The 10,072-nt window shown below is 35.4% G+C and overlaps 1 protein-coding gene and 1 long non-coding RNA gene across 27 annotated transcripts in view; one reads left to right on the forward strand and one right to left on the reverse strand.

The window, feature by feature from the left end:
• The window catches only part of LOC107141895 (Scm polycomb group protein homolog 1), a 158,934-nt gene that overhangs the window by 112,626 nt on the left and 36,236 nt on the right, over positions 1-10,072 (forward strand). The window lies entirely within an intron of this gene.
• On the reverse strand, positions 215-8,633 carry LOC125620423. The gene is made up of 3 exons (XR_007352080.1): positions 7,865-8,633; positions 7,523-7,680; positions 215-416 (listed from the first exon to the last, which is right to left on the reverse strand). It is a non-coding gene; the product is annotated as an uncharacterized LOC125620423 (long non-coding RNA).

Below are 10,072 nucleotides of genomic sequence, written 5' to 3' on the forward strand. Positions count from 1 at the left end.
CACAGTATATCCTTTAATACCTTCTCTTCATTCTTCTTAACTCTGGCCCGCACAGACGATGAGAATGGAGTTCTCCTCGGTGGAATGGGCTGGCTAAGAAATAAAAGCTAAGAAAAATAGAACAATGAAAAAACCACAGGACACTGAAAATACTTTCAGAAAGCAGGGACAGGACGGGCTAGCAGATCATACAGACCAAGCTTCTACACTCTGGCAAAATGGAGCCCAAGCTTGCTTTATTTATATCAGGGGACATCAAAGGCAGGGATAAGGTTTCAAGGGCGGAGTCTTGCTTCCTGGTATCTTGAAGTCAGCAGGTTGATTGACATCTTGGCAGGTCACACCCATCTCAGGTGCTGTGTGGGATCTCTGGCAGAGCTTGAGGGGGAAGTTCACCTGCATCAGGCGATCAGTCCCTGTAAGAGTGCCACAGGAGGTTCCCAATGCCAGACTTACGCCCTCATTAGGCTACTATGCACAACATAGTCCACACACGGCCCATGGACGGTTTGTGACACTTAACTGTACAACACTTATGAAAATTTGTTTATTTTTCGTTTTATGTTTTCTCTGCACCTATTGATTTGATCTTAGAATTTTTCTTATTGAACTTGTGAAGGTGATGGACTACATTAATTGATTTTTCAATGTTGCACCATTCTTTGGACGTTATAATTATTCCCACTTGGTGGTGTTAGTGTATAATTCTGTTTATACATTCATAGATTTAATTTGCTAATTTTTGAGAATTCATTTTTCTTTATTCATAAGTGGTGTTTGTGGGGTTTTTTGGGGGGGCAGTGGGTAGGGGGTGCTAGGGATTGAACCCATGGCCTTGTACATGTGAAGCAAAGCACTCTACCAACTGAGCTATTACCCAGCCCCTAATTTTTTTATTTTTATCAAATTTTATCTTAGATTCATACTTTTAGTTTTGTATGAAACTGTATTCTCTCTGCAGCCTCTCATCTTTCCCTTTCCCTCTACTCCACCCCAGGATTCTGAGATTTCACCTTAGAGGCATTTTCACCTACCATCCTACACACACATTTGGTAAAATTTTCTTAAATTCTTTATTTACACATTCTAGCGTACCTGGTGTTCAGATGTTGGACCACTTAAACTGGTCCTCTAATATTCACACCCCTCTTAATTCTTTTTTTTTTTTATTGCTTTTAGTTGTAGATGGACACAATACCTTTATTTTTATTTATTGAGTTTTATATGGTGCTGGGAATTGAACCCAGTGCCTCACTCGTGCTAGGCAAGTACTCTACCTCTGAGCTACAACCACAGCCCACTCCCTCTTCATTGTTATCCCTATTCTATTTGTCTTTTCATTCACAATTCTACAAGCCTTCCTCAACTATATTTTCCAAGCTTTGTACTGAGTTTCTCATTTCGGCCATCTTACTTTCTAAATTATAATTATTTAGCACTCCAGTGACATTTTCCAAAATGTGTTTGGTGGGAATACCAGTCCTGCAAAATACTCTGCATTAAAGGAATTTACATATGTTTAGGGAATTTAGTCATATACGTTTTTTTTAATATTTATTTTTTTTTTAGTTTTCGGCGGACACAACATCTTTGTTTGTATGTGGTGCTGAGGATCGAACCCGGGCCACATGCATGTCAGGCGAACGCGCTACCGCTTGGAGCCACATCCCCAGCCCCTTAGTCATATACATTTAAGAAATGCTTTTACTCTACTTCTTCACATTTGGAAATTTGTATCTGCTGTCAAGAGCTCTTTTTTGTTCTCTGAATTTTTTTAATAGACTTTATTTTTTAGGGCACTTTTAAGTTCACAGCAAAACTGAATGAAAGGTACATAAATTTCTTATATTCCCCTGTCCCCACACATGTAGCACCTCCCTTATATTCAGCAACCCCTACTGGAGTGCTTCATTTGTTATAATTGATTCACTTGCCTGACACATTATTGTCACCCAAAGTCCATGGTTCACATTAGGGTTCTCTCTTGATGTTTTACATTCTAGGCATTTTGAGAAATATATAATGACATGTATCAACTATTTACAGTATTATACAAAAGAGTTTCACTCTTTTAAAATTTCACTCCTTAAAAATCTTTGTGTTCTTCCTACTCATCCATTTCTCTTCCCTAATCCTGACAACCAGTGATATCTTTTCTGTCTCCACAGTTTTGCCTTTTCTAGAATATTATATAGTTGGAATTATACCATATGTAGCCTTTTCAGATTTATTTCTTTTTGCTTAGTAATATGCATTTGAATTTCTTTCAAGTCTTTTCATGGACTTGATTGCTCATTTTTTTTAACATTGAATAATATTATATTGTCTGGATGTACCACAATTTATATATCCATTCACCCACTGAAAGACATCTTGGTTGCTTATAAGTTTTGGCAGTTATGAATAAAGCTGCTATAAATATCCATGTGCCATGACTGTGTGTACACATAAGCTTTCAATTCTTTTGGGTAAATGCCAAGGACAGCAACTACTGAATTAGTAATAATATGTTTAGTTTTGTAAGAAATTATCAAACAGTCTTCCATTGTAGCTGTAAATTTCACCTTCCCTCCAGCAATGAATGATAGTTTCTATTGCTCACCATTCTCATCAGCATTTGGTATTGTTTATGTTCTGTACTTTGGCCATTTTAATAAGTATGTGGTGAGATCTCACAGTTGTTTTAATTTGAATTTCCCTAATGACATGATGTTGAATTATCTGCCATCTGTATATCTTCTTTGATGAGGTATCTGTTAATGTCTTTAGTTCACTTTGCAATCATTTTAACAATTAGAAAACAATTCTTAATTTGTTTTTGAGTTTTGAGAGTTCTTTGTATATTTTGGATGATTCTTTATCATATGTCTTTGAAAAATATTTTATTCCAGGATGAAAGATATTTTCTTCTTCTTCTTGATAGTGCCTTTCTCGTAGAGTTTTTCATGAAATCCATCTTATTAATTATTCTTCTGAAGATCATGCTTTGGGTGGTGTATCTAATCATCTAGGAATTTTGAAATTTTGCATTTTATATTTAAGTCTATTATCCATTTTAAGTTGGTATTTTTAAGATAAGGTTTTGTCTAGCTATGTTTTTCAGAGAGAGGGTTGCTTGTTTGTTTTTCTTTTGGCATGTCGATGTCTGGGTGCTCCAGCACCATTTGTTGAAAAAAACTACTGTTTTAGGCAGCTTTTTCACTGCTGTGACTTAAAGACCAAACCAGAACAACTGAAGAGGATGAAAAGCTTTTGGGGGGGCTCACAGATTCAAAGGTCTCAATCCATAGACAGCAGGCACCATTCCTCGGGGCTCAAGGTGAGGCTAAACATCATGATAGAAGAGAGTGGCAGAGGGAAGAGGCTCACATGATTATCAGAAAGCAAAGAGAGAGAGAGAGAGAGAGATCTACTTGCAAAATACAAATATATACCCACGCCTCCAAGCCCCACCTCCTCCAACCACACCCTATCTGCCTTCAGCCACCACTCAGTTAATCCCATCAAGTGAGTAATTTCACTGATTGGGGTAAGGCTTTTATAACCCAATCATAACTTCTCTGAACCTTCTTGCATTATCTCACACGTGAGCTTTTGGGGGACACCTTATATCTAAATCATTTAGATTTAGATTGCCTTCACTCCTTTCTGAAAGATAAGTTGTCTATATCTGGGCATGTGTTTATTTCTGGGCTCTTTATTCTGTTTCACTGAGCTTTCTGTCTGTACTTTTGGCAGTATCATCTTATCTTGGTAATGATAACTTTATAATAAGTGTTGGGTCAGGAAGTATCAGTCCCCCAACTTTATTCTTCTCCCTCAATACCATATTGGTTATTCTGGGTCTTTTTTTTTTTTTTTTTTTTTCTATTTTTGTCTCTCCATTTAAAGCTTAGGTCCAGTGTGTTGACATCCACAAAATAACTTCCTGGGATTTTTATTGGGGGTTGTGTTGAATCTCTAAATCAAGTTCCCTGTCTGTGAACAAGAAATAGCTCTCCATTTATTTAGTTCTTTGATTTCTTTTATCAGTTTTATAGTTTTCCTCATAGAAATCTTGTATATATTTTGTTAAATTTATATCTAATTATTTTGCTCTCCTTCTTCTTCTCCTTCTTTTCATTTTCTTTCTTCATCCCCTCTTCCTTCTCCTTTTATCTTCTTCCTGCTTCTGACACCATTATAAATGGTATTGGGTTTTGTTAAATTGATTGTTGATTGATTGTGGTTCTGGGTATTGAACCCAGTAGTTCTTTACCACTGAGCAACATTCCCAACCCTTTTTTTTAAATTTTGAGATCAGGTCCTACTAAGTTGCTGAGGCTACTTGAACTTGTATCCTCCTGCCTCAGCCTCCTGAGTCCCCAAGATTATAGGCATTTGCCACTGTGCCTGGCTTAATATTATCTACTTGTTGGTTGCTGGTTCAAAGGAGAGTAATTGACCTTTTGTATATTGATCTTATATTATGTGACCTTGTTGTAATTGTTATTAGTTACAAAAGGTATTTGGCAATTCTTCCATATTCTCTTCACAAGCAATCATATACCAGCAAAAAGGTTTTTTTCCCTTCCCAATATGTATACCTTTATTTCCTTTTCTTGTCTTACTGTATTAGCTAGGACTTCCAGTGTGGTGTGGAAAAGGAGTGGTGAGAGAGGAGGGACATCCTTGCCTTGATCCTGATCTTAGTGGGAAAGCTTCCAATTTCTCACCATTATATATGGTGTTAACTCTATGGGTTTTTTTTAATGTATGTTATCTATCAAGGTGAAGAAGTTCCCCTGTATTCCTAGTTATTTGGGAATTTTTTACTGTGACTGAGTATTGGATATTCTCAAAAGCTTGATCATTTATATGGTCATGTGATTTTTTCTTATTTAGTCTATTGATAGAATCGATCACACTAACTTTTGAAAGATGAATAAACCTTGCATATCTGGATCAATCCCACTTGGTCATGATGTATAATTCTTTTTATGCAACATTGAATTAAACTTGCTAATATTTTGTTGAGGATTTTCATTCCATGTTCATAAGAGGTACTGGTCTATAATTTTGTTATGTCTGATTTTGATATTAAAGTAACACTGACCTCATAGAATGAGTTAGAAAGTATTCACTCTGCTTTTATCTTCTAAAGAGATTGTGGCTAATTGGTATAATTTCTTCCTTAAATGTTTCGTAGAATTCATAAGTAAACCTACCTGGGCCTGGCACTTTCTATTTGGGGATATTGTGAATTATTGATTCAGATATATGATTGCTTATTTAATAAACATATGCTTGTTTAGATTGTATTTTTCTCCTCCTCTTTCTCCTTTATCCTTATTTATTTATTTATGTATTTATAAGAGGCAGTGTCTCAATACATTACTCAGGCTGGTCCTGAATTCCTGGGCTCAAACTAAGACTACAGGCACATATTATTACACCCAGCTTTGTAGTTTTATTTTTGATTGAGTTTTGCCTTTCAAGGAATTGATCCATTCATCTAGATTATCAAATTTTTGAGCATAGAGTTTTGTGCATGGTTTTCCTTTATTACTTTTTAATGACCATGTTATCTGTAGAGATGTCTCCCCTGCCACCCCAGTCACTTCTAATATTAGTAATTTGTGTAATCTCTCTTTTTCTCTTACTATGGCTAGAATCTTATCAATTTATCTATCTTTTCAAACAGGCAACTTTTGGGTTCACTTTTTTTTCTGATTTTCTTTTTCAACTTCATTGATTTCTGCTCTAATTTTTATTATTTCTTATCTTCTTCTGCCTACTTTGGATTTAATTTACTCTACTTTTTCTAGTTTCCTAAAGTGGAAGCTTGTGTTACTGATTTTCAGATTTTTTTTCTAAATATGTATTCATTGCTATACATTTTCCCTTGAAGCACTGCTTCTATTTTATCTCACAAATATTGATGTTATATTCTCATTTTTATTTAATTCAAATTATTTTTTAGTTTCTTATGATATTTCTTTGACCCTTGTCTTTAGAACTGTGTTATTTAATCTTCATGTGTTTGAGGATTTTCCACATATCGTCTCTTATTGCTTTCTAGTTTAATTCTATTATGTCCTGAGAGAGGATATTGTAAGATTTCTAGTCTTTTAAATTTTTTAAGTATGTTTTATGGCCTAAAATATGGTCTGTCTTGATGAAGTTCCAAATGAGAAGAATATATATTCTGCTCTTGTTGGATGAAGTAGTTGATTGATGCTACCTTTGAGTTCAGTTATGTGCTGGATGTTTCTACATCTGATAGAGGAGTATTGAAGTCTCCAACTGTAACAGTGGATTCATCTATTTCTCCTTGAAGTCCTAACAGGTTTTGCCTCACATATTGACATTCTGTTGTTGGATGCGTACACATTAAGGATCAATACTTCTTAGAGAATTAATCTCTTTATCATTATGTCATGCTCCTCTTTCCCTGATAATTTTTCTTCCTCTGAAATTTGTTCTTTCTGAAAGGAATATAGCTACTTCTACTTTTGATAAGTTTTAGTATGGTATTAGATTTCTCCACTCATTTATTTTTAATTTATATTATTATAAATTTTCTTATATACAAATAACGTGGATCTTTTTTTATCCAGTTGAGAATCTATCTCTTTTAATTGGTGTATTTAGTCCATTGATATTTAAAGTGATCATTGATATAATTGTACTAATACCTAACACGTGTTTCTGTTTTCTATTTGTTGCCCTTCTTTTTGTTATTATTTTTGTCTTTTTCTGCACCTCCTTGAGTAAAGTTCCTTTTTATTTTCCCTTATTTCTTGGCATGATAGTTATATTTCTTTTTTACTTATTTTAGTGATTACCCTACAGTTTGCAATATATATTTACAACTAATCCAAGTCCACTTTCAAATAACACTATATTGCTTCATAGGTGTTATGAGTGAGTATTTATTTTATAATCCTAATTTCTCACTTTCATACCTTGAACTGTTTCTATTAATCATTTCATTGTACATAAGCATGTGCATACACACACACACACACACACACACACATAATCAAGGATATCATTGTATTATTATTTGAGACAAACTTTTATCTATTAGATCAATGAAGAATAAACATTATTTTATCTTTATTTATTCTTCCACTTATGCTTTACCTTCCCTTTCATTTTACTTATTTATTTATATCTGTTCATTTGTTTTTGCAGTGCTGGGAATCAAACCTAGGGCCCTGCTAGGCAAATGCTATACCACTGAGCTATACCTCCAGACTAATTCTATTGAGGATTTTCCACATATCATCTGTTATTGCTTTCTAGTTTAATTCTATTATGTCCTGAGATAGGACATTGTATGATTTCTAGTCTTTTAAATTTTTTTAAAAGATTAGTCAGTCACACATCCCAGATTCAAGAGGAGGGGAATGGACCCCCCCTCTCAGTGGGTGTAGGATCAAAGAATAATGGATCATATTTTAAACAATATCATTCAACTCTTTGAACATAAATTACCTATACTTTTCTTACTTTAAAAATTAATTCTTTTACTCACAAGATTTCTCATCAAAAGCCTCTTCCCTTTACAGTATCAGGCTCAAGATCCAAGATTGCATCATCTAAATTGGGTGTGGGTGTACACAAGGCCACTTGAGTGAAGTTTCTCAGGTGCATCTCCTTGAGTGCAATTCCTCTCCATTGAATACCTGTGTACTAAAAAAAAAAAAAAACAAAACAGATTATCTGCTGTTATCACATGTTCAACACACAGTGGAGGGAACAAATATAAGATAACTTCCCCTCATTCTAAAGGGATGGAAAATAAAGGCACTGGTCTGTAGAAATTCTGAAATACAACTGGGCACATGTTACCATCCCTAATCAGATTCAGTATTACCTCTTGGAAGTTGTTTTCCCTTGCTCTTTGTTTTGTCCTCTGGATCATCCTTCCATTTCCAAGAGCAAAATGAGATGGACTTCTTAACCTTCTTGCCTATAAAATGCTAGAGGCCCAAGGGATCGTTTCTGTTTTGTACCATCTCTCAACCTTCTGGCCATGCTGGCAGTACTTCTGCTAGATAGGTTCTCTTAAAAATTTGAAGGGCTTTTTTTTGACTGCTGTCCAGGTTCATTTTATGAAACAAAAGCCACAACCACAGATGTCCAAAGACATCCTTTTCTGCTTTGGTCCTTCTGTGCAGCTGCAGCTATGAAACTACCCTTAAGATTCCTAAAAATCCCATTTAAGAGAAAGAATCTGCAAGTCTTGACCTTAATATTCTTAGAGCCTTTTGGTCTCAAAGTCTATGAAGCATACACTTATATATTTCTGACACCTTAATTAAGAATTTTTTTCTGTCATTGTGGAGTTTATCTTTGGCCCTTTCTTACGGGCTAAAGTAAAGTTGTCTGCCCTCTGGAGAGTCTGGAAATGAGAAAAATTCTGTTTGTAAACTATGAAAGTCCTGGGTTTGTGTGTATGTTTAAAATTTTTAAGCTCATCTTTCATCTTACATTTTATCATAAGCAATGAGAAGTATCATGGCACTTTCATTACTTAGTTTGGAAATTCTAGCTATTTCTTTGAGCTCATCAGGAACATTTTCTATTTTTCTATATCATGGTAGGCAACAATCTTGTCAAATTTGCAGTCCCTTCCTAGCAAACATCCCTTGTCCTCCATCTTCCAATAAAATTTTCCTCACTGTCCTTTTAACTGTCACTGAAAGGCTCCTAGAGAACTTTTAGGTTTGTATTAAATGCTCTTCCAGTTTTCACTAATATTCTCTTTGTAGCACTCTGTGCATTTTTTTTTTTTTTTGGCTGTTTCAAAGCCATTGCCATGTGTTAGGCCTTTGTTACTGCAGTATCTTGTATCTTGTATCAGTCTGTTCTGATAATAATTTGTTCTTTAACAAACCACCATAAAACATCATGGCTTAAAACAGCAGTAAGAGAAGAGATGGGTGGGGAAGCTTTTCTCTGTTGTATACAGTGTCAGCTGGAATGGCTTGATGGGACAGAAGGACACACTTTCTTCACATGGTGACACATTGGTTTCAACTATTGGTTTTTCTCTACAGGATACTTTGCTTGGGCCCAGAAATTGGCACAGTGTCATTTCCACTATAGTCTATTGGTCAATGTGAAAGAGATCAATAGGAAGAATGTCAAAGAATTTGGGGTTTAAGTTTTAAAACTACTTCTAAAGTTTGTATGGTTTTACCTTTTATATTTCACCATTTAATCCATATAGAAAAATATTTTTTAAATCATCACCAGGTGTTTAGTCAGCTTTTTTGTTACTATGACCAAAAGACCTGACAGGAACAATTAAAAGGAGGAAAAGTTTAGTTTGGCATACAGTTTCAGAGGTCTCTGTCCATAAATGACTGATTACATAGCTTTGGGCGCAAAGTGAGACAGAACATCATGGCAGAAGGGCATAGCAGAGGACTGCAGCTCAGGACATGACAACAGGAAGCATGGAGAGCTCCACTCACGGAGGACAAAATACAAACCCCAAAGGTATATCCCCAGTGACCTACTTTTTCCATCTACACTCTACTTCCCTATAGTTACCACTTAGTTAATCCATGTTAGTGAATGGATTCACTAATTCTTGTATTGTCTCACACATGAGCTTTTGGGAGATGTCACATATTCATCCCATAACATTCTGCCTCTGGCCCCAAAAAGCTCATATCCATCTCATGATGAAAAATACACTTAGTCCATTTCCAAGAGCCCCAATAATCTTAACAGTTCCAGCATTATCCAAAAGTCTAAGTCCAAAACCTCATCTGAGACTCAAAACTCAAGGATATTTTCCCTTGTGAAGATCAAAAGCAAGTTGCATTTATCTAATATAACATGATATAGAATAAACATTTCCTTTCCACAAGGGAAAACTAAGGGGTGGGACCAAAGCAAAACCAAAATCCAACTGGGCAAACAAGTCCTGTAGCTCCATTTCCAGCATCTGGGATATATGGCATCCTGGTGTTCTCTCCAAAGAGTCTTTGAAGCTCTGCCCCTATAGCCTTGCTGGTTACAGCCCATCACAGGGACTCTGACCCTGCTACGCTTTTTTTTTTTTTTTTTG

Source organism: Marmota marmota, unplaced genomic scaffold, assembly GCF_001458135.2.
Source record: "Marmota marmota marmota unplaced genomic scaffold, marMar, whole genome shotgun sequence".
NCBI classification, from domain to species: domain Eukaryota; kingdom Metazoa; phylum Chordata; class Mammalia; order Rodentia; family Sciuridae; genus Marmota; species Marmota marmota.